This window comes from Melozone crissalis, unplaced genomic scaffold (genome assembly GCF_028551555.1).
Source record: "Melozone crissalis strain CALT ecotype California unplaced genomic scaffold, PUWL_Pcris_2 ptg000002l_1, whole genome shotgun sequence".
Classification (NCBI taxonomy): domain Eukaryota; kingdom Metazoa; phylum Chordata; class Aves; order Passeriformes; family Passerellidae; genus Melozone; species Melozone crissalis.
In genome coordinates, this window is record NW_026535780.1 from 1,949,764 (window position 1) to 1,973,749 (window position 23,986).

The window sequence follows — 23,986 nt, forward strand, 5'->3', positions numbered from 1 at the left end:
GTGCCTTCCAGTTCCTTATCTCTCTTGCAGATGGTATTTAAGTGTGCTGCAAAACAAAATTCTCATGTGGGAGTGGATCTCCACATGGACTTGTAGGATTTCTTCTGGTGTATTGCTGAATGATGCAACCAAAATCAGCTTTTTTTTTTTCCTTTTTTTTTCTCATGGAGCTCCTGGAGGACTGTCAAGTACTGATGTTACCAATTCATGGAGAAGGAAACTGGCTCCCCAAGGGCTTTTGCTGTGAAGTGCTGTCAAGAAGGACTAAGCTGAGACCTTTGAGCTTTGCTTCCCAGCTGAGATGCCCTCCAAGGGCTTGGGAAAACAGAGTTTCTTAGTTGGCGTAGGATGAAATTTCCTTCATTACTTGCTATCTCTCTATCTAGTGTAAAGGCTTTTTTTCCTTATTTTTTTTTATAAAGAACTTTCATTATTCAGATCTTTATTAGGACAGATTTTTATTTTTGGGGCTGGTGCTGTGGCTGGTTTTTTTTTTTTCTGTTCTCTTTCTGTTCTCCCCTTATCTGGTTTTCCTCTGTAGATCATGAGTATTTGATTGAGGGTGGAAGAGTCAAACCAACACAAATTTATTTGCTCTGTCAAACTTCCTTTTTGTAATATTCTTCTCTGTGTAAAAGATGACACAAAATCAATCTCCTGGTTGGCGTTGTCATTTCTCTTCTGGCAGCTTTTGCTCAGCGATCATTATTTTTTGTTTGGCTGCATTTTATTCTTTAATGTGTTTTCAAATACATCATCAGATAACAATTGTTGAGATCCTCCCTCCCTTTGAAGGTCTGAGTGCAGATGTGAATTTGTGTGGCCTTTTTTCAACCTTCTGTGATCATGTCATGCTGTTCTGTTACAGAAGGGATACCAGGGGAAGGAACTGAGTGCCAGTCAGGAATGAAGAATGAGGATATTATCTTGTGGAATGGGATGTGGCTTCCATGATCTTTTTCAAGCAATGCATTTGTGGAAGTTTCTTCCAAATATTTTTTTTGTTTTGTGCTCATATTCTCTCAACTTTTCTCCCCCATCATGCTGCCCTTCACTTTTTCTGGTTCTCCTTCATTTTTGTGGGTGACTGTGAAAGCAGCTGCCTGATTTTAAGTGAAGTGAACCAAAATATGGATTTTTAAATCTACTATTCCAGTGGTGAAATTATTTTTCTTCCTGAATACTTTAATTCAGTACAAGTTCTTTCATACTTTTTTTTTGTTTCAATAGACTTTTTTTAGAACCTTTATATGTGTAGAATTCTGGATTCAGAGGGGGAAAAAAAGAAAATAAAACCATATGGACATATTTGAGCTTCTAATATGAATTGAATGAACTTTTAATATTTTTTGTAGTCAAAACTTTGCAAAGCTTTCTCTTTCCTCCCTCCCACACAATAAAGATGATTTATGAGTTCCATGATCTGAGGAACTGGTCTGTAAAGACTGGGGAAAGTTATTTTTGTTGAGAGAGTATTGAGAATGGCAAAGAATAATGACCAGGAGGACTCAGAGCCAGGGTGAGCCCCAACAGTGAGAGGACAGAGGCTGCTGATTCAACCTCCAGTTCATTTACTGGAAGATCATTCTTTGCCCAAAAATCCACACTGGTGAAATTTTAAATTCAAATTTAGTGAAGGATGTAAATATAAATCTGAATGTGATTCTCTTTGACTGTGAGTTTGTCTTATCTTAGGGGAGAAGATCAGGGAGTTCCTTCCTACCCCCTGAAGTGGATCTGCACAGATTTACCCCATGTTCAGCAGGAAATTGCAGATTTCCAGAACACCTCTGATGGCAACTGTGAAATTACCCTTGCAGTTCTGCCATTAAGCTGCTGAAGAGATTTATTTCTTGAACAGCTGTTCTCAGATGGGAATTTTCATTTCTCTCAGTAGGATTGGAAGCTGGGAAGAAAATTTGGCTGTTAGGTTGATGAGGCAACAGTCAGAAAATTATGAACAAAAAAGGAGATGTTTTCTTCCAAGAGTTTTGCAGTAAAATTCTATTTAATGCTGTCTTCAGCTGTGTCCCATTGATCTTTTTGGTGAAAGCTGTTTGACACATTTGAATTTATGCATCTAAACAGTTTCTTATGATGGTTTGTTGGGTTTTTGTTTTGTTTTACCGTAACACAAAAGGGTGACAGCAGTTTCTCTAAAAAGACAAGCTAAAATCTTGTAAGTTACCATTTTTTCCAAGATGTCTCAGCTCCTGAGGAGACAAACTGCTCTCCTAAAGGTGTTACAACTCACTTTTGAAACCTCAAGATTTTCTTAAGATGCCTCCCTTCTCCAGCAGTGATTAATTGGTGCTCCTGTAACCCAGTGGATGGAGTGGCCTGGTATAAATCCAGGCACATGGAGACCTTTGTTCATCTTTAATCATCTGCTGTCCAGTGCCACAGTGGAATAAATTATTATTGTTGTTATAAAAGCTACAATTTATCTTCGATCAGGCTTCATGGCTAAATTTTTAATTTTTATTTTGTTTTCCTTGAAGCTTGGTAGATTTTTAAAAAAATTTTTAATGTCTACCAATAGAAATTAAATTAAGAGCATTTTAATGTCTATCAATATAAATGAAATTAGGAGTATTTGCAGAGGTACTGTGGCCACACAGCTACTGCTCATCACAATCTGACTGCAGCGATTTCTCTTCAAACTGACCCAGAATAACTCTGGGTGTGTTTCCCTCTGCTCTTGAATATTTGATTCCCAGGCACACAATCCTCCTTTCCCTTCCTCATATCACTTCACTTGATGCATTGGCGAGGGCTGGGTAGAACAAACAGGTATTTTGTCCTCATGAGATATTTGGCAGCTCTTTATTGGCTTTCTCAGCGCCGTTCTCCTGATGTGAGCCGAGGATCAGAAGCTGGGTTTATTTTAGGCGACTTATAAGACAAAATATAAGCTGCTTCAGCTCCTTTTCTTCCTCTGTGTAGGCACAGGCTACACTGTGGGAGCCACTGGAATTATATCTCTGAACAATGCAGCCTTTCATCTTTTCACAGACTGCAGTATATATATATAATCCGACTGGTTGGTTTATTACATTTTTATTGCTGTCAAATTTTTCCAAAGACTAGACTGGGAGGAAAAATGCCTTCAGAGTGAGATCTGTGAAGGTGTGAAATGGGCCCTGAGGAGGCCCACTGGGAGCACCACAGCTTGAGTTATTGCGAGGCAGGCAGCCCAGAGGATGAGGAAATCCCCCCTGGAGGTGATGGTGCCTGGGTGACCTGGCTGGGATGGATTAACCTGTGCTGGGCTCACCTTTCCACAGGTGGGTGGGTCCTGCTGGGAGCAGAATTGGCTGTTCCCTGTTGTCACAGACATCTTTTATGAAAAATCCTTTCCTTAGGATTTTTTTCTTTTGAGAAGCTGAGAGGCCTCAGGAACAAAATGTAAACAAGGGTTATCTGCTGCTGTGGAATGCAACAGGTGCATCTGTGATTGGTCTCATGTGGTTGTTTCCAATTAATAGCTAATCACAGTCCACCTGTCCGGACTGTCTTGGTCAATCACAAACCCTTGTTATCATTCTATTTCTATTCTTAGCTAGCCTTCTGATGAAATCCTTTCTTCTATTCTTTTAGTATAGTTTTAATATAATATATATCATAAAAAAATAAATCACCCTTCTGAAACATGGAGCCAGATCCTTGTCTCCCATCATCCTACGACCCTGTGAACAACACCACACCCTATGAGTCTGTGGGTTTAAAACATCTCTGAGATGCATTTCCAATGAAACAGCCAAAGTTTCTGTGTCTTACTGGACTGTGTTTCTTCATTTTGATGGCTTCTGAATGGTTAATTCCAGATATTCTGTCACTTGTTTAAAAGCCTTTATTTCCCTCCCCTTACTGGGGCCTTTCAGTACCTAAAGGGAGCTTATAAAAAGGGGATGTGGGATGCATATTGCTAGGAGAAGGGATAATGGTTTTAAATTAAAGGAAGGTAGATTTACACTAGAGATTAAGAATCTCTAGTTTCTAATTTTTTTTATGGTGAGGCCATGGCACAGATTGCCCAGCTGTGGCCTCCCTATCCCTGGAAAGTCTCAAGGTGAGATTGGACAGGGCTCTGAGCAAACTGGTCTGGCTGAGGAAGTCCCTGCTCAATGCAGGGGATTGAATCTAGGTGACCTTAAAAGGATCTTTCCAGCCCAACCTTTTCTATGATTCTGTGATTTTCATTTCTCCTGGAGAAATACAAAGTGTTGAGCAGGTGGTGGTCTTAAGGCTGAAATGAAAATGAAAGGACCAAATGCTGAGTGGTGCAATAGAGCTCTTGAAATCAAGAGCTGATGGTTATTTTTCACATTTTGAAAGCTTTCTTGATGGACCTGCTATCTTTATCTCAATTTTTTTTTCTAAAATTTTTTTTTTGGTAATCTGCAGACACACTCCCATTCTGCTTACCAAAGCCCCCATCCTGCAAAGATTGACTTTCTTTTCCCATTTTGGAGGAAAGAATGTCTTTTCATAGGCAAGTGGTAATGTGGGGAGGAACTGCTGCAGCAGAAGATTTGAAAACTTGTCTCTATAAATGGTAAAGGCGAATTCAGCATTTTGAAAAGAAATATTATTTTTAATGTACATCTTGGTGGAGGCTTGAGCTTCATTTGCATGGCTGTACGAATGCAAGCAAGAAACCAAGTTATTTCTAAAAAACTCAACAGCCCAACTTTGCTTTTTCCCCTAGAAAAGCTCCATATATTGTGCAGGGTGCAAGACCTCTTCTTCTCTCCGCCAGGGAAATTTCTGTTCTTTTACATTCCTCCATTTTGCCACAGAGGGCTTCCTTTGAATCACCCAAGACCTGATTAATTCCTTATCCCATATAGATGTGAATCCTGGCTGGATAAGCTCCTCCTTGTATTTTAAGCTAATAATTTGAGCTCCATGGAGGTTATCTCTTGGGGCTCTTCCAGAGAAGAACCTTGCCACATAAAGAAGTTCCTTTTCCTTTCTGTGATTATTAAAAGATGTGAGGCACCATTTGCAAGAGTATGTCCTGAATACTTTTTAGAAACTTTTTTTCAAAAAAAAATATTTTCCAGCTCTCTGTATTATTTGATCTGTTATCTGTTACCTTCACTGTAGAAAGTGCCTTGCTGCATTTCAGTGATAACCTTATTGCTGTGTATCTGAGGCGGTGTTTAGGTTTCTGTAGTGCTTTCATTGTGGCATCTCCAGCAGCTTTGCAAGTGTGCTGGAAAGTAGGTCAGTGTTATTCTCATTTATAAAATAGAGGCTGAGCCTTTGGGTTTCTCTGTAACCAATTTTTTTTTGTTGCTCGCAAGTGGTTCTGGCTGTGGAGAAGTTGCTGACTTTTCCTCTTCACTTTGCAGTTCTGAGCCTCCCCCTCCTTTCCCTGTACAGCTACAAAACCACTTCTGGGATGGTGAGAGAGATTTGCCAGCATTGCTCATCCCAAAATTCCATGTTGAAGTTTCCTTCTGCCCATAGAATGGTTTGAGTTGGAAAATACCTTAAATCCCATCTCATTCCAACCCCCTGCCATGGGCAGGGACACCTTGCACTAGACCAGGTTGCTCCAAGCCCCAAACAACCTGGCATTGAACAAATCCAGGCACTGAGCAGCCGAAAATTCTCTGGTCAACCCTTCCAGTGCCTCACTCTCATTTTTGTCCTTTCCAAAATCCCTTCATCTGTGTCTCCAGGAAAGCTCAGAACTGCACACAGGGGGAAGATGAATGTGAAAATTTATCTCCAATGCAGTAATTCAACTTGACCTTTTCTTGTGTTTTAGTTTAGCATTTTACAATTATTTTTTATTTTAAAATACCATTATTATTAGTTTAGTGTTTGAAAGTTATTTTTTTGAGTTCTTAGAGTTTCCCAGGAGAGGCTGATCCAAGAGTGGGAGGCAAAAAAACGTCAGTCCGTGTTATGCTCTTATTGAATTCATTGAATTCATTGAAATTGAATTCATTGCCTTTAACAAAATGTTCAAAAAATAGTTTTGGAGGGTTTGCCTAGAAGCTTTCTGTTTCCCTCACGTTCACACCTTGGAGTGCTGTTGTCACAGAATCATGGAATTGTTTGGGTTGGAAGAGACCTTCAAGGTCTTGTCATTCCAACCTGGTCATCTTTGAGTTATCTGAGCTAAAATCAGGTGTTCCCCTGTCTCTATACATGAAATAAACCAGTGACTGCCTTTCCTTGGAGATCACAAGTGAAATATTGGAAAATAACATTCCAGTGGCAGATACCATCCCAGAAGGATCGGTGTTCTTGAATTTCTCTTGGATCCCTGCAGCTTCTGTGATCCCTGAATGTTTTTTAATCCTAATGGATGTGTGTAGAGGGGTTTTGGTTTATTGAAAGATGAGATCTGTGGTGCACTTGGCATTGGTCTCTGGGATGAGCAACTGGAAAACAGCATTTTTTGTGTATTTGGCATTTGGTTAAGCAAAATACATGGTGTTTTGAGGGGTAGTTCTGAGTGGTCCTTGACTAGGCAGACAGAAAGGCTTCCAAGCAATTTGCAGCAGTTTAGGCCGATTTTTGTAGCAGATTTGGGTCACTGTATCCCATTTTAAGCTCCTTTTATGGCATTTTGTAGACATTTGATGGCTTTCTATGAGAGCCATCCACAATATCATCTACTTCTGTGGCTCTACTCTCATTCTGTCTTTCCACCCACTAAATGCTACAAACCACGCAGTTACCCTGGAAAAGGAATGGCAAGAGCATTTCTAAGGGTCCCATAATTTTGTGATAACTGAAATTTTGCTAGATGAAGGTGTTCAGGTGAATTTAGAATATGGATTGTGCAATCAGCCCACCCATCTCTCACTGTCTGTGAAGTGTCTGACTCCAAATCTGGCAGCCAGAGAGGATTTATACCTTTGGATACCATTGATCTTCTCTGATTTAACTTGGCATGGGATTTAGAGGAGCTGTGTGGAAGTCCCTTGGAGTCCATGATGCCTTTAAAATGTCATGTTTGACAAAAGAAATCAGGGTTGTGATGGCCTCAGTAAAAGGCAAAGTCCTCCATAGGGCGCAGGCAGGAAAATGCTGAGCAGAAGGAATTGGAAATGAAGGGGAAAGCATCAAGCGCTCTCAGTAAATTTTGGTGTAGGCCCCTGGTGCCTGTAAATAACTCTGTGCCACTGCTTGCAGCAGGGTTGGGAAGTTGGGCTCTGAGTGCCTTCCTGAGGAGAAATCTGCTTTATTTTCCAGCCAAAAGACATCAGCATCTAATCCATTTCTGGTCCATTTCTGCTGCTCCTAGAAGCAGTGATGATGTGTTGATTCCCACAGCTTGTATTTACTGTGGACTCCAAAGGTGTGACATCTACTGATGCATCAAAATGTCCCTGTTAAGCATTAAAATGTGCTTTGTTTGGATGTGTGCATTAAAGTTGGTCTTCTCCCCTTTTCCCTCAATACCAAAAAGCTTCAGAGAGTTACAGAGTTGTAAACAGCTACAACTCTGTTCATGAATTAAATGGCAAATAATTAAATCTAAAGTAGTTTGCTTTTCTCTGCCACAGAGTTGTACTTGCTTTTTGGACTGGGAGCTGCCAGCAGTGTAAATTAAGAAGTTTCCAGTTATTCCTAACCTGTTTTGAAAATAAATGCATGAAAATAAAAAAATAGAAGCATGAGACTCTTTTGAGGTGGGTACTGCCCACAGTCCTCTCCTTCCATGGTGTGGAGTTACAGTTTTGGACAGGAAACGTTGTCCAGAGTGGTAGATCTCAGCAACAAGGCTAGAAGGGATGTTTAATGAATGTATTATTATATTAGTGAAGGTCAGCAGTGCTGCACTGAAAAGAATTCAGATCATGCTGTTTCAAAGGGCTGAAAGAGATGTTGCAAACTACAAGTTAGGATTTATTTCTCTGAAAATAATTATCATCCTTGCAGGCAAGAGAGGGTGCCTGCAGAGAGCTTTGTCCATGGCAAATGTGCCGTTTAAAAGACTCTGCACTCATCTCAAATAGCATCATTCCAAGCCAAAAAGCTACTGCTCTTAGGTAGTTCAAAAGTTGATTTTATTTTTACCTCTTTTTTTTTTTAATCAATTAGCAGAATAAAAATGTCACTGCTATATATGGGCTGTAGAAAGTTAATGTTGCTTTTTGACAGGATGCTCTTGTAGGAGAGCCCAGCTAAGGGGCACAGCTATGGATGCTGAGCTGCCTGTTGGAAATAGCACAAATTCAGCCTTTGATTATTATTTTTCACCATATTACGTCATTTCTCCACAAAATTCAATTTCTCTGTCCTTTGTGTGCTGCAGATTGTCACTGGATTTAAATAGCATTCACTTTGTGCTTGGGAAAAGGGGGAGGTTGAGAGAGTCCCTTTGAGTTGTTTCTCTTTTTTAGAGCAGGGATGTCTGTCAGGAGGGAGGTGGGTTTGGTGGCTGACTATAATATATTTGAATTATAATATATTTATTTTTACATTCATAATACAAAAGGCTTGTTCCTCCAGTTAAACACGTGGGGTTTTGGCAGTTTTGGTGTGACAGAATGCAAATAAACCTCGAGGGCAGGTAGTGAGGCTTTACTGCAAACAGATGCTGCTCTCAGCTCCCCAGAATATTCTCATCCTGCAAAAAATCGTGGAATCACAGAACAATTTGGGTTGGATGGGATCTTTAACACCATCCAGTCCCATCCCCTGCCATGGCTGGGACACCTTCCAGTGGACCACGCTGTTCAAAGCTCCATCCAGCCTGGCCTTGGACACTTCCAGGGATGGGGCTCCTTTGGGAATCCTGTGCCAGGGTCTTATCACCCTCTCATAAAGAAATACACAATTTCTTTCCAATATCCAATCTAAATCTCCCCTCTGTCAGTTTGAAGCCATTCCCCCTTGTCCTGTCACTCCATCCCTTGGGACCTTGTCCCAGGTCCCTCCCCAGCTCTCCTGGAGCTGCTTTAGGCACTGGAAGAGTCTCTAAGATGTCTCCAGAACCTTCCCTTCTCCAGGCTGAGCAGCCCCAGCTCTCCCAGCCTGGCTCCAGCCCTTGGAGCATCTCTGTGGCTTTCTGTGGACTGGAATTTCACTTTTATTCAAAATGTGATCCTGGGTTTGTGGGTGTTCAGGTGCTTATGGAGAAGATTTTGTTTCCCACTTGGAAATGAGATGATTTCTGCTGAGGAAATCAAATTGATAATGGATGGGCTTTGGGAGATGCAGTTCTTGAGCTTTTCACCTGCTATTCCACCACCTCTTTGCCTTGTCCCTTTTTTTTTTTTTAATATCTACGAGTAGATAAATATAAAAATGGGAAATAAGTAAAACAGCTTACTGGAACACAGGCAGCTGTTCTCCACAGCAGAAGGGATTAAAGTGCATCTAGCTCTTTGCCCCTCTATGGTCTGGAAAATGATTCCTTTTATTCCAAAGCAGATACCCTAAATAAGGTGCTTGACTCCATCAAAGGTTGCAACCAGTGGAATCAAGCAAGAAAAGCATGATTTAAACTACTGATACTATTCACCTTCTGCTCTTGTAGTTGTAGACTAATGTATTTATCTTTTTTGTGCTGGGTGGTGCACGTGAGGGGTTATTCTGTGAAATAGTTCCTTGATAGAAGAAGAAAAATGTCTACAAAAGGAATGTGCTAATGCTGTTTCCATGTGGGATGTTTTTATGGTTATCCCACTCCCACCAGCACACACACACATGCAGAGTCCCAGTGAATAACCAAAAGAAATGGTTTTCAGCTTAGAAGTCAATGTGGTATTTATTGACTCTTTAGGGACTATGGAATCTGATATTCTGGTTTTGGGTGTTCCTATTGCATCAGTATCCTTGTTACCCCAGGGATGAAATCCAAGTGGGACTCAGCCTGAGGAAGACGAATAGAAAATGTGTTTTCAGTTTGTGTTTTTTAGGTGGTGTAACTGCTGCCTTAGTGGGAAATTATCTCAACTTCAGGGCTCCCACTGCAAGTCAAAGTATATCTGATGAAAATAGGATTGAGGCCAAGCGTGTGTCCTCTGATTGCCATGACTTTCCAGCTGGATGGGGCTTGTGGACATCAGCTTTTCTCTCAGGGAGCTTCCAGCTTGGTTTCTGCTGCCTGTGGGCAGTTCTGTAACCATCAGCTGTGATGGCACCACTGCTGTTCTCACCTGGTGGAGCTCTTGAATGGCCCTTGGGGTAAATCTTGTCCAGGGAGAAGAGTCTTGAGATGGAATTGAAGAATCATGGAATCTTTAAGGTTGGAAAAGATCTTTAAGATTGTCAAAGTCCAACCTTTTAACAAACACCACCACACCCCCTAAACCATATGGTAAAGTGGCACATCTGCTCATTTTTTGAACACTTCCAGGTATGGTGACTCTGCTGCTTCTCTGTTCCAATGCTTTACCACTCTTCAGTGAGGAAATTTTCCTTTTATCCAACCTGAACCTCCTCTGGCACGACTTAAGGCCAGTACCCCTTTCCTGTCACTGGAAGCCTGGAAAAAGAGGCTGAGCCCCAGTTCACCACAGCCTCCTTTCAGGTAGTTCTAGAGAGCAATAAAGTCTCCCCTGAGCCTTCTTTCCAATTTAGACACCAGCAAGATGATGATGATTTCTGGAGGACAACATCATGAGCTCTCAGGACTTTATTGTTCAAGTCAAAATAGGGACAAGTAGTGTGTATGATTGGCTGGGTGTACTTTTTTTAATTTATGGTTTGTTTGTTGTTTTCCTGAGTGTGAATTGGCAGGATTTTTTCTTTAAGCCTTTTTTGAACTTGGTTATCCTCAATTGCTTCCTCTAAAAATTTCTCTGAGCTCATATCACGATCCATTATTTGTGAGCGCTTCACTGCCGGTAGCAGATATCTGAAAATGGAAACATTTTGCCTGGAAATGAGAGGGATGCTGCACACTTGTGTTGCCTGGCTGGACAGACAGGAATTGCAGTTCTAGGTTGCTCTTGACCTTGTGGTAGAATGTGCTTTGCTGTTTACTGAACCTGGGTGTTGCTATGCATGATCCTGCTACTAAATTAATTTGGGAGAGTGTTGCAGGAGGCAGGAAGATTTCCAGAGCAAGGCAGCAGCCCTTGGGGATATTTGCTCAGAAATTTTGTCCTTGCCTTGCTTTTGTTGTTGATTTGTTTGGTGTGTGTTTTTATTTCACTCAGAGTTCATTGAAGGCTTTGCTGGAAGAGCCCCTTCAGCCATAACCTTTAAAGCTGCCACGTGAAGTACAGTGGCAGTCAGAAAATCCTCTCTCTGAAAGTGACACGGTGGCACACAGTCAAGGATTTCATCCCTCTCCCTTCTTTTTTTGTGCAATGAAAATTCAAATTTGATTTCCCCACTCCTTTCTACAATGTCAGTTCTCCACATCCACCCTGAGATCTTGGTGGTTCTTCCCATGAACTTCCAGGAAAAACATCTGGAATTTCCCATCTCTTTTGTTGCATTCACTTTTTCCTGCCTTTTTTTTCAAAGGAAAAGTTAATTTCTCTGACTCAGAGGAGGGGCAAGTGCAATTGTTAAATATGTTTTATACAGCCTTGCTTCTGGTCACATATTTTGAGTGACACCAGCATCCAGCCAGCCCTAAATCCTGCAAAACTCACCTTGATGTGAATTTTTATTTATCAGTTTTACAGTTCTTCTCTGATTAAAGCCTGGCTGTGCTTCACCTGCATCCCTCTTAGCCAGGGGGAGCAGGACGTCTTTCCATTGCCCAGTCAGATGGATGCTCAGCACAGGCAGCTCCTGCTCCTGGTGCTGGAGGTGTTGGAGGCTGGAGCTGGGCTGGTGAAGCCCTCAGGAGCAGCAGGAATTATTCACGACAGGATCTCTCTGTCCTTGTCCCCTGCAGCTCTGTAATAGATTGGTTTAGGTGTTATAATTCCATTACACTTCCCCACCCCTTCCATTTCTCTCTCTGCTCCTTCCACCCTTCCTCGGGGTTTAATTTATGCAAAGGAAACTCAGAATAAAATAAAAAAAAAAAAAAAAAGAAAAATAAGTAGTGATAGAAACAGGAAGAGAATCCCATTGCTCTTTGCATCATTCCCACCCATATTTTGAGAAAGGATGTAAAATCTTGCAGTTAACATTGCTGTTTTTAGCTGCAGAGCACAGCTCTCTAAATGCAGCCAGTGAATGGGGTAGGAAGAGAGCTGGGATGTTCCCTTGCTCTGTGGGAGCATCCCAGGTGACCAAGGATGAGGGGGAATGGGGAGCAAGGATCTGATCCACCTGGTTCTCAAACCATTAAACCAAACATGTTCAACTGGAAGTTACCAAATTATGTATCTGTATTTGCAGATATTTATTTGTTCTATATAGGGTATCATAGAGTGGTTTGAGTTGGAAGGGCCCTTAAAGACCTTAAAGACCTTTAAGACCATATAATTCCAACCGCCTTCCGTGGGAAGAAGTGCCATGCACTAAATCAGGTTGCTCAGAGCCTCATCCAACCTGTCCTTGAACACTTGAAGGGATGAGATATCCACAGCCTCTCTGGGCAGTAACACGGCTTGCATTGTTTCTTCTGTCTCATCAGCAAGTTTTAATTAATATGGAAAAGAAGGTCCTAAATAAGGGGTTTTTTTTTCTTTTTTTTTTTCCCCACTCCCCATTTGTCAAAGTAAAACTGGTGACAGCTTCAGGCCATGAAAAACACCCAGAAGATTGGGATAGCAGCTGGGCTAGGGATGGGAGTTGCCTCTTTAATTACTTCTTTTCCATCTCCAATCTTTTGCATATTGGTCCAGCACCTCTGAGAAAATTCTTCTGCAGTGTGTTTATTATTTAGCTCAGAATAACCTTTAATAATCTCTATCATTTTATATTTATGTGCTACATTTTATTTGGCAGCATCCTGCAACTCACATATCACATACAGAAATGGTGATTTTGTCACGGAAAGAAACAACACACCAAAAATTGGATTTTCTTTTTAATTGAGGTGTCTAACCTTAATTACAGCAGGCTGTTGGTCCAGCAAAGTTTTTGCTTGAGGAAGAAATCCATCGACAGCGTTTTCACCTCACTGAAAGACATAAAAATGAAACCCTGGATATTTTGTTCTTGTTTGCTAATGCAGAGAAATAACAACTTGGAGTATGAATAATGTAAAAGGCATGCAGTAGTTTGTGGGAGAAGTGAGTCAGTTCTGCTTGGTGAAGCAGGCTGGAAGTTCACCCAGAAAGAAGCACCTCTTGCTATGAATGAATGAAGGAAAAAATGTTTGGAGGTTATTTTTAATAACAGACGTGACATTTTTGAGCTCTTGGATGGCCATGTGGGAATCCAAGGCGTGTGCAGACAGACAGGGACTGTGAAATGGAGCTGTTCGGTAGTAAAAAGCAGTAGTAGAGGTGGTCTGAAGTTCTGGAGAGGTTCTTATGGAAGTGAAATAGGGAGATTTTTTTTTTTATTTTTTTTTTTATTTATTTTACTGCTACTTCATTTTCCCACCAAATAAAGTGGGTTGATTGATTTTTTTTTCCTGGGTAACTAAGTATGATACATAGAAAGGCTGATAGTTTTATAAATCATGAATTTATTGAGTATGACTAAAACTTGTGATTTTTTCAAGGACAGAGAGGAAAGAGGGATGGTGCAGTGACAACCTAGGGAGACTGGAAGGTTCTTCTTTTTCTTTTTCCTTCCTTTTCCTTTTTCCTTTTTCCTTTTTCCTTTTCCTTTTCCTTTTCCTTTTCCTTTTCCTTTTCCTTCTCTTCCCCTGTTCTGGAGTGCTTCATCCAAATGAAAGCCTTTCTACAGATTTAAACCATCACTTTAGCTGAACATTTAACTTCCACAGTGGTGTCTTGGGTTTTTTTTTAGAGCATTAAATGATGGTAAAACTACTAATTTTTATGCATGTGCTTAATTACTTGAACTTCTGCAATTAAATTAATTTTGATTGAAATGTTGTTGCACACATGGTGTTGTTTGGTGGCATCTTCATGATCAGAGTTATCATTAAATCCACTTTTCCTTCCTCTGCTCTGTGACCTGGTTGGTGGCTCTGGGGTGGAGACAATATCTGTAAGGCCAAGTGGGAGAGTAGATCAATATCATCAGGAGGATTTCATCCTGCTTTTATTTTCTGTTTCCCTTTCTCTTACTTTCTTCTTTTCCTCCATGGGAAGCCAGATGTGGATGGAGAAGGCTGTGCACTTAAAGGCTCTTGGTTTAAGCGACATAGGATGGAGCCATGTGTGGCACATCCCTCAAGCAAAAAGAACAAGAGGAAACAGCCTCAGGTTCTGCCAGGAAACATTTCTATTGGATATTAGGGAAAAAATCTTCATAAAAAGCCTTGGAAGAGGCTCCCTAGGGAAGTGATGGAGCCACCATCCCTGGAGGAGTTTTAATGACACGTGGATGTGGCACATGGGAATGTGGTTTAGTGGTGGCTCTGGCAGTCCTGGGTTAATGGTTGGTTTGATGATCCTAAAGGATTTTCCAACCTAAATTACTCCATTATGTGTCTGTCATGCTCTGGTGGTGCATGGAGGCTCAGTGTGGGGAAGAGGAGGAATTGGGGAATCCTGTTTTGACAAGGAATTTGGGAGGACTGGTGTTAATGGATGAAACTCCTGATGGGGATGTTAAAACCACTGCACTCATTTACTCAGCACAGGGTGAGCTGATAAAAGGTGAGTGGAAGGTATCAGGTGTCAGAGAAGTCTGAATTTGGAGTGGAGTCTGAGCTGAAAATGGCAAGGTTTTGTTTGCTGTGAGTTGCTATGCTAAAGAGCATTCCCCTAATGCTCTTTCCCATCTGGAGGACAGAGAAATCAAAACAGGTTATGAAGTCTTTTTTTTTGATGATCTGCAAGAAGAAAAACAAACTAACTAACCAAAACACCAAAAAAAACCTTCCCCAACCAATCAACAATCCAACCCAAAAAATAATCTTCTTGGAACCAATAATAATTTTCAGTGGTTTCTGCAGACTGTAGGCTACCACATTTAATAGAGAAAATGTGTTACAGCCCACACATGTAATCATGTGCTTCCTCATGCTAGAGACACAATCAAAGTATAAAATTACACAGAAATGTGGATTCAGAAAAATAAAAAAAGGTGATGGTGGCATCTTGCAACAGGGAGACAATAAATTGCCAGGAGAGAAAAGGTATGTGTGTACCTCCAGCAAATGGACATGAAAACCAGTAGGAGAAATTGGAGGGGGAATTAATGGATTCAATAATTCATTAATTCAGGTAATTCTTGGTACTCTTGTGTGGACATGGACATTTCTATGGGAGATATCTTGTGATCACATAAATGAGTTAAAAGGCAGCAAATGGGAATTTGACAACTTTTTGATGTTCTAGAAGAGAAGAAACTTAATTCCTTGTTTTAAATTCATGAAATTCTGAAGTTAAAATGCTTGGACTTACTTCTCTGGAGCAAAGGACATTGTCCTGCATGTAGCTAAAATGGCACTTGAATAACTTGTTAAATGTCCATGTCTTAAGAATCCAAAGGGGTGATTTTGTGTGCATTTGTATCATGGCCCATATAATCACTTACAGGAAATGTAACAGAGGTGAATAATAACATTTTTCCTATTAGCTTCATATTAAGGTGGGTGAATCTGAACTTGAGCAATTTGCAGCACAGCAGATCTGAGCAGTCATCATTTCCACATTAATAGCTGAAATCAAATCTGGGGTGAATGCAGATTGGTGGAATTAATTTCATTGTTTATCAGATCTCTGCTGGTTTCTGCTGTTACAGTCTTTCGGTATTTTTTTTTTTTTTTTTTGGAGTCCAGTTCTTTGAAGCTCCATTTTGCTATATTTTTTTTAAATAGGCAATTTGGGGATCCCAGGTGCTGCACAAACACAAGAAAAAAAATAGAAACAGGTTCCATGTGGAATTATTAATTTCAGATTCTGGAGAAGTGTTTTAGAGGGTGCTCATGTGTTAAATATTTTGGTGTAGCAAGAGAGCAAAGGATAGGTTGGAAAATAGCTCTGCAAGAGGGAAATACTGTCATGTAAGGGAATGTGGAGCAAGTGGAAGAACAGCAGTGCCAAATCTCAGGATAAAGGAAAAATTCCATGAATGTGTGAGGCCAGGAGCAGGTCAGGAGAAGAGTTACAGGGACAGGGCCAAGCCTTTGGATGTGGTTGGACCTGAACTTTCTAATTTCACTTTTAGGCTGTTGTGTTTTACACCTATTGCTGCCTGGGGTGGATCAGCCTCTGCAAACCCCCCCCAGCTGCTCATTCCTCCCTTTCCCAGCTGCATGAGAGGGGAAAAAGGGGATAAGGGAGCTGGTGGGTCAGGATACAGACAGGGAGATCACTGAGTAATCACCCTCATGGGCAAAACAGACTTGACTCGAGGAAAATTAATTTATTGCAAATTAAAATGCATTTGGGTAGTGAGAAATAAAGATGAAATTAAACCCACACTTTCCTTCCATACCCCAGATTTTTTCCCGTAATGGAAAAACCCAGGAGCTGTTTCAAGTCATTACCTAGAATAAAATCTGTCTCTCCAAATTTTCTTAGTTTCTGTAGATGTAAATCTCCTATTCTAATACAGGGGGGAAAAAAGGCCATAAACAAACAAAAAAAGTAATTTTAATATTTAATGGAGAAGAGTAAGGCTATGATGTATCTGTATAATTTAAACACTTCTACAGAGAGAAAAACAAAAATGGAATGTAAATAGCTCCTGGGGAAGAGGATGATTCTTTTTTTAAGGACCTCAGACAGCAAAGCTGGGGTGTTGGTGATGCTGCTGTGGACTCCAACCACTGGCTCAAGACCTCCAGATGAGAGGTTACTGATCCAGGGAGGGTGCCTTGGAAGCCCTGAGAACCTCAGTGCCAACAGAGAATTTTTTTCCTGGATTTATGTGACCCAAACTCATAATTTTCTGCTGAACATCAGTTTCCCACTTCAGTTATCTTTGGTGCTGCTTTCCTTCAGGAGCTTCAGTTTTTGCATGCCAAGGCAGTGAGTTCTAAGAATCATGGAATGATTTGGGTTGGAAGGGACCTTAAAGATCATCCAGTTCCAACCCCTGCCATGGACAGGGACACCTTCCACTGTCCCAGGTTGCTTCAAGCCCCATCCAACCTGACCTTGGACACTTCCAGGGATCCAGGGGCAGCCACATCTTCTCTGGACAACCTCTGCCAGGGCCTCATCACCCTCACAGGGAAGAATTTTCCCCTAATATCCAATCCAAACCTTCCCTCCTTCAGTTTGAAGCCATTCCCCCTTGTCCTGCGGCGCTTGTCCAAAGTCCTCCTCCATCTCTCTTGTAGGCCCTCTTTCCTCTGGGCTCTCTTTTGGTGCTTTGTTGGTGTTCCATCAAACCTGGCAGTAGAGTTGGACAGGACTATTCCAATGCCTAATCTATCCCTGTTGGACTGTTTTGGAAACTCACCCTACCTCTGGAATTGGCTTTCATTAATTATAGCCTGATACCTTGGAGTTGATGAGTTTGTTAACTCTGGGACACATCCATTTTCTTTGGTCACTCAAAGTGATGCTCTGTCCCACAGGTTTCATGTCATCAGTGTGGCGTGGTCTTGTGGATGAGAACACTTCCTGAGGTTCAATAAACCACAGTTTCCATAAATCCATACTGATTTTATTATTTAATAACGCTCTCACAACTGAAGTTTCCAAGAGATGAAGGATCAGTGCATTGAGCTGTCCCTTCCTTGCTGGCGAGAAAGGAAGTGTTAAATTGCCCATTGCAGCCCAAAATTAAATAATTCTTCTTTAATAACAGAGACCGACATCAGCTGTTTCTTCTTCTTTTTCTTCTTTCTTTTCATTTATTTTTTTCCTCTTCTTCTCCTGGATTTGTTGTTGGGCTGGCAGGCCATTAATGAGCCCAGCATTGCCTGCTTTACCCTTTTACTTTGATCCCACGTTAGCTTTTTTTCTGGAATCCCCTTGATTCTCTCCAAATGGTGTCACAAATCAGCACTAATGAGCCAAATCGCTGCTTGCCCTGCTCTTTCACAGTGTTTGGTGCTTGTGCTACCCAGGCTTGCTGGATTTAATCACATCTGAGCTGCTATTTTTGGGCTTTCCTGAGCAACCGATGGGGTGGACAATAATTTCCACTTACTTTTAGTGAAATTTTGTGTTTGGATGTTTATCAAATATTTTCCGAAGGTGGAAATAATTTACAAACATTCCTGATTTATCTGAATTGTTCCTGAGTTCAGTCTCCTGACCTTTACCAGCTCCACTGTGAAAATTAATTTTTGCCTCCAACTTTTTTTTTCTTAGTTATTTGGGTTTTTATTTTTTGGCTGTAGATTTCTTGTATCATTTTTTTGTGATGGCTTAGGGAAGATTTTTCTGGATTTTTTCTCTAGTTGATTTGTTTTCTTTTTTTTCTCCCAAATACATATGCCAACGTAAGGTTTTTTAGTGTTTTATACAGTTCTTTACCCCCTGTAGGAAGGGCTGCTATCTTCCCTAGCTGAGAATTGTGGATTCCTTTGAAATTTCTACATGTTGTTATTTTTATCATCTCTTACACTCTTCTATTTTTATAATTAAATACCTTTTTAAAACAGGCCTTTTAAAACCAGAAAAGTTCTAGACTTAATTTTTCTTTAATAGTTTTTGAGGTTTTTTGTTTTTGTTTTTGTTTCTTTTTTTTTTTTAAGTGAATGAGTCATGGTTACCCAAGCAGCCACTAATTTTCAGTTCTTTGATCAATTCCTCTGTATCAAGATGAAGTCTATCACTGAATTCCCCGGAGTAAAGAACAACCTTTCTGAGGTAGGAGACTTGTCATCTGTGATGTTTAATAATTCCAGGGGTGTTTCAGCACTGACAGCAGGAGGCTACAAGCAGATGCCACTTAGGCTGAAGTCCCTCAAGAAAGAATTTTTCTTAACATTTCATAAATAAATGCTGGTCTTTGGTGTGTTTGTTAGTGATGTGGAAGTGCTGTCACGTGTGGGTTTGGATTCTCTTGCTTTGTTGGTCACTCTTGAAGAGGTTAAAACGTGGAAAAGTCATGTCCCAAGTATGCCAAGGCCTCTATGGGTTTTCAGGCATACAATTATTGAATGGTTTGGGTTGGAAAGGACCTTAAGGACCATCTTATCCAACGCCCACCGTGGCAGAAACACCTTTTTTGGTGATATCCATCCATATGTGGCTATCAAATGGAAAGACTTTGAATATTTTGACCACCAAATGCTTTTTGAGAAGATGGTGGTGAAATAACTCCTGTCAGAAAGGTTGGCATTGATACACTGAACGTTTTGTTAATTTTTTTCCTCTTCTGGTGGTTGTACTGAACTGTAATGAAGTTTACATCCCTGTCTTCTTCACTGTCTGAAAAGGTCTGGGTTTATTTGGTCATGAAATGTGTCAAAGAATTTTTCAAATGCTGTTAAATTTTACTTCATTAAGTAAAAAGTTTGACAGGTTTCTTCAAAGGTTGGTGAATGTGGTTTCTGGGTTCTCCCATGGGTAAAACAGCATGAGAGGCTGGGCTGGACTGTGATAGTTGAGAGTTCTGACAGATTTAGGAAAGGAAGAAGCTCTCCTGAGACCACAGCTTGAAATTATTGATTGGTGTTCACCCTCTCCAGAGGATTTTGGGTAAAGGTTGGCAGTCCTTATCTTTATTCGGGATTCTGGTGCCTCTGTTTGATTAATTACAAACTTGTTTCAGAGAGGATCAAATAACATGGAATTACATATTGAGACTCACTTGACAAATCCAAGTATTTTAAAGAGATTCTAGCTGTCTCATTTTTGAGTTATTTTAAAAGCTAATTAAAATATAGAATTGAAATCACTGTAAGAGTGTATGTTGTAATTTTCATGGAATCACGAAATGGTTTAGGTTGGAATGAGTCTTAAAGATCATCTAATCCCAACTCCCCCTTTGCATGGACAGGGACACCTTCCACTAGACCAGGTTTCTCCAAGCCTCATCCAGCCTGGCCTTGGACACTTCCAGGGATGGGAATTTAAAATACAGAGATTTATATAGACGCAAAACTGAAATGGTTTTTTGCTGATGGAGAAACTTGTGTGTGCAGAACTCCTGGAGAAGAGCTAGAGAATGAAATGTCTCAAAACTCATACGGTCTTCTTCTTGCAGGAAATGCAACTTTCTCTTTTTTCTCCTTTTCTTCTCCTTGCAGGAAATGCAGCTTTCCCTCTCTGCTCCACCCTTGTGAGATCCCCTTGAGTAATTTGTCCAGGTCCAAGGTCCTCAACATAAGAAAGTCATGGACTTGTTGATGTGAGTCCAGAGAAGAACATGGAGATGCTCCAAGGGCTGGAGCCCCTCTGCTCTGGAGCCAGGCTGGGAGAGCTGGGAATGTCCAGCCTGGAGAAGGGAAGGATCCAGGGAGACCTCAGAGCCCCTTCCAGTGCCTGAAGGGGCTCCAGGAGAGCTGGAGAGGGACTTGGGACAAGGGCTTGGCATACCAGGACAAGGGCAAATTACTTCCAGCTGAAGTTGGGGAGATTTAGATTGGATATTAGAAATAAATTTTTCCTTGTGAGGGTGCTGAGGCCCTGGTACAGGTTGCCCATAAGAGCTGGGGATGCCCCATCCCTGGAAGTGTCCAAGGCCAGGTTGGACAGGGCTTGGAGCAACCTGGGACAGTGGAAGGCGTCCCTGCCCATGGCAGAGAGGGCAGGGCTAGATTTCCAACTCAAACTATCCTATGCTTTTGAGGCTTTGTTGTTTGTTTGGGTTTTTTCCTTTGTTTGTTTTTGGGTTTGTGGATTTTGCACTTTTTAGTACCTTTTGAGCCTTTAACTTGCCGAACCATCAGTTGAGCTTGAAGAGTCTTCCATGTATCCATCAGGCACTGTTAGCTCTTGTAGCTGTTTTTGGTAATTAAATAAGCACTGAAGGAAGGCTGTGCACACTCCTGCAAACCACTGTCTGTAACACACAAAACATCTTGCTCTTGTATTCTCACTCGGACCAACACGGAAAGAAACACCTTGAGGGTTTATCTGTGTTCTCTTTATTCCTCTATATTTATAAATATATACACGACTGGGAAGACAGGAAGAAAGAGGAGCTTTTTCCAGGGAGTGAACTAAATCACAGAGTAACAATACCAGGGAGGAACATGAGCAGAAGCAGCAAGGGTCAGCCTGCCTTAATGATATTACACCGTTTGAAGTTGTTATTTTAAGAGCTTTTCCATCTCGCTGTACCTGAGCACTAGTGTCATGCTGTTAAATCTGGGAGGCTGAATTGCTTCAGTGTGCTCTGGGACAATGTCCTGATGCAGGAGGGAGGCTGTAATGGCTCAGGTTAACTCATACCTGCTATGTTTGACAGCTGAAGTGCTGTTCCCTGTGCTCGTCCTTCCCTTGCATGGGGGAATTCCAGGAGTGGTGAGTGTGTGGTGGGGATGTGCTGATTATTGCTGTGCTTTAAACAGTGCCTGGGTGTGAACCAGTGTGTGCCCAGCTGGGCACAAAGGCCAAGGGCATCCTGGATTGTATAAAAATAGTGTGGCCAGCAGGACCAGGGCAGTGATTGCTATCTATGCTGGCCACTGGTGAGGCCACACATCGAGTGCTGTGTCCAGTTCTGAGCCCCTCATTTCAAGAGAGACACTGAGGAGCTGGAGCATGTCCAGAGGAGGGAATGGTGCTGGAAAAGGGTCTAAAGAATAAGTCCTATAAGGAACAGCTGATGGAACTGGGGGGGAATTCAGCCTGGAGAAACGGAGGCTTGGGAGGGATTTCCTTTCTCTCCACAACTCCAGGTGGGTGTTGGTCTCTCCTCCCAGGGAGCAAGGAACAGGATGAGAGGAAATGACCTTGAGCTGCATCAGAGAAGGTTCATGTTGGACAGAAGGAGGAGTTTCTTCATGGAAAAGGTTGTTAACTGTTGGAAGGGGCTGCCCGGGAAAGTCGTGGAATCCCTATCCAGTTCTGAGCCCCTCATTTCAAGAGAGACACTGAGGAGCTGGAGCATGTCCAGAGAAGGGAATGGTGCTGGAAAAGGGTCTAAAAAATGCATAATATAAGGAACAACTGAGGGAACTGGGAGGGGCTCAGCCTGGAGAAAAGGAGGATCAGAGGGGACCTTCTTGCTGTCCACAACTCCCTGACAGCAGGGGCATCCAGGTGGGTGTTGGTCTCTCCTCCCAGGGAGCAAGGAACAGGATGAGAGGAAATTACCTTGAGCTGCATCAGAGCAGGTTCAGGTTGGACAGCAGGAGGAATTTCTTCATGGAAAAGGTTGTCAACTGTTGGAAGGGGCTGCCCAGGAAAGTGGTGGAATCCCCATCCCTGGAGGTGTCCAAGAAACAACTGGACATGGCACTCAGTGCTCTGGTCTGGTTGACAAGGTGGAGATCAGTCAAAGGTTGGACCTGATGATCTCAGAGGTCCTTTCCAACCTAGATGATTCGGTGATTCTGTGAATTATGTTGTTCATAAAATACTTAGTTAAACTTGCTGCTATATTTTTCCTCCCCACACTGCTTTTTTTTTTTTTTTATTTCTCTCTGAGTAAGTGATGGTTTTGAACAAGTGCACTTGAATTTGGTTGCCATGGCGTGTGCCTGAAGCCTGGTGCAGCTCCTAGAAAGCGCAGGCTTGACTTTGAGCGTGGATGTCACAACTGAGATCCTGGGTGGCTGATTACAGCCTGCATCTGCCTGGAGCATCTCTGGGATGCTCTCCTGAGGACATGGTGCACTCCAGAATGGGATAAAGGATATCTCTGTGCCTTTCTGAGGAAAGCCAGCACGGGGAGACATCTCTATCTCTGTGTAATGCCTTCCTCAAGATAAAGGCCATGGAAAGCCGGCAGTGCTGGATGAATTTGCTCTGCCATATGCTTGTGGAGGAGTGTTTTTCTGAAGCTTTTATATATGACTGGTAATCATAGATTGGTTTAGAGAGACATTTCTGAAAGTGTGAAGGGAAAGGAAGGGCAGCATGGTAATTTGAATTAATTGTAGTGTTTATCAAGTCAACATCCAGTGGAGACCAAATCATTATGTAGTCTCTTATTCTGCTTGTAAAAAGCATAATAACTGAGTAATGAATCCAAGGTCAGATTGAAAAAAAGGGGTACATCTCCAACATCTAAAACATTTAAAGTTCTTATCTCATAATATGTGAAATGGCTTTGGAAGCAGACCACAGTGGGGTGGGTTTTGCTTGTTTGCTTGTTTTTCCCTTTTAATCTGCAAATAGATATCTGGAGATAGTTCTTTGTGTTGCACTGAGCTGAAAACAGCCAACAAAGACAGAAATTTTGGGTTAGCACATGCACCAGGGAAAAATTTCTCCACTGAAAGAGCTGACAAACATTGGAACAGGCTGCCCAGGGCAGTGTGGTGTCACCATCCCTGGGGGGATTTAAAAGATGTGCAGATGTGGCACTTGGGTACAGGGGGTAGTGGTGGCCTTGGCAGTGCTGGGGGAAGGATTGGACTCAATGATCTCAGAATGATCTTTTCTAATCAATGAAAATTCCATGATTCTGTGATTGTTGTGGTAGAAATTAATGTTTTAAGACCTTTGGCTCCCTTACTGGTGGTGGGGAGAATAAAGATGCAGAGCCATGAGCAAGAAATCTTAGAGCCATGACCTGGACCTTCATCCCTTGAATTTAGCCCACTGTTATTTTTAACATCAAATCCAGAGCTACCAAACTGTGGCTGGATCCACACCCTGAAACAAAAGAGTTGAGTTGCTGGTGTTCAGTCACATCCTTCTCCAAAAGTCCTGCCAGGACTGATGGGATAATTGGCATCAGTTTAAAGGATTGCTCTGTTTCCCTCTGCTCCATCACCCATGGGACCACAGCAAACAGAGAGTCAATCAGCAAGTCATGTACATATAAACTGCCCCCTCCTCCTCGGGGAGCTGAGCTCTGTCAGCCTGGCTGTTGGAAAATGGAATGTACAGATTTAGGAGCAGAAAATTTGGCTGGCCTGAAATGAAAAAGTGGGTGTTTTACCCTTATGACACATGATGAAGTATCTTTTGGTATCTAGAGACAG

The 23,986-nt window shown here is 41.7% G+C and overlaps 1 protein-coding gene across 4 annotated transcripts in view; it reads left to right on the plus strand.

Moving 5' to 3' along the window:
• Positions 1–23,986, plus strand: part of TSNARE1 (t-SNARE domain containing 1) — a 470,571-nt gene that overhangs the window by 58,761 nt on the left and 387,824 nt on the right. The gene's annotated exons all lie outside the window — the stretch shown is intronic.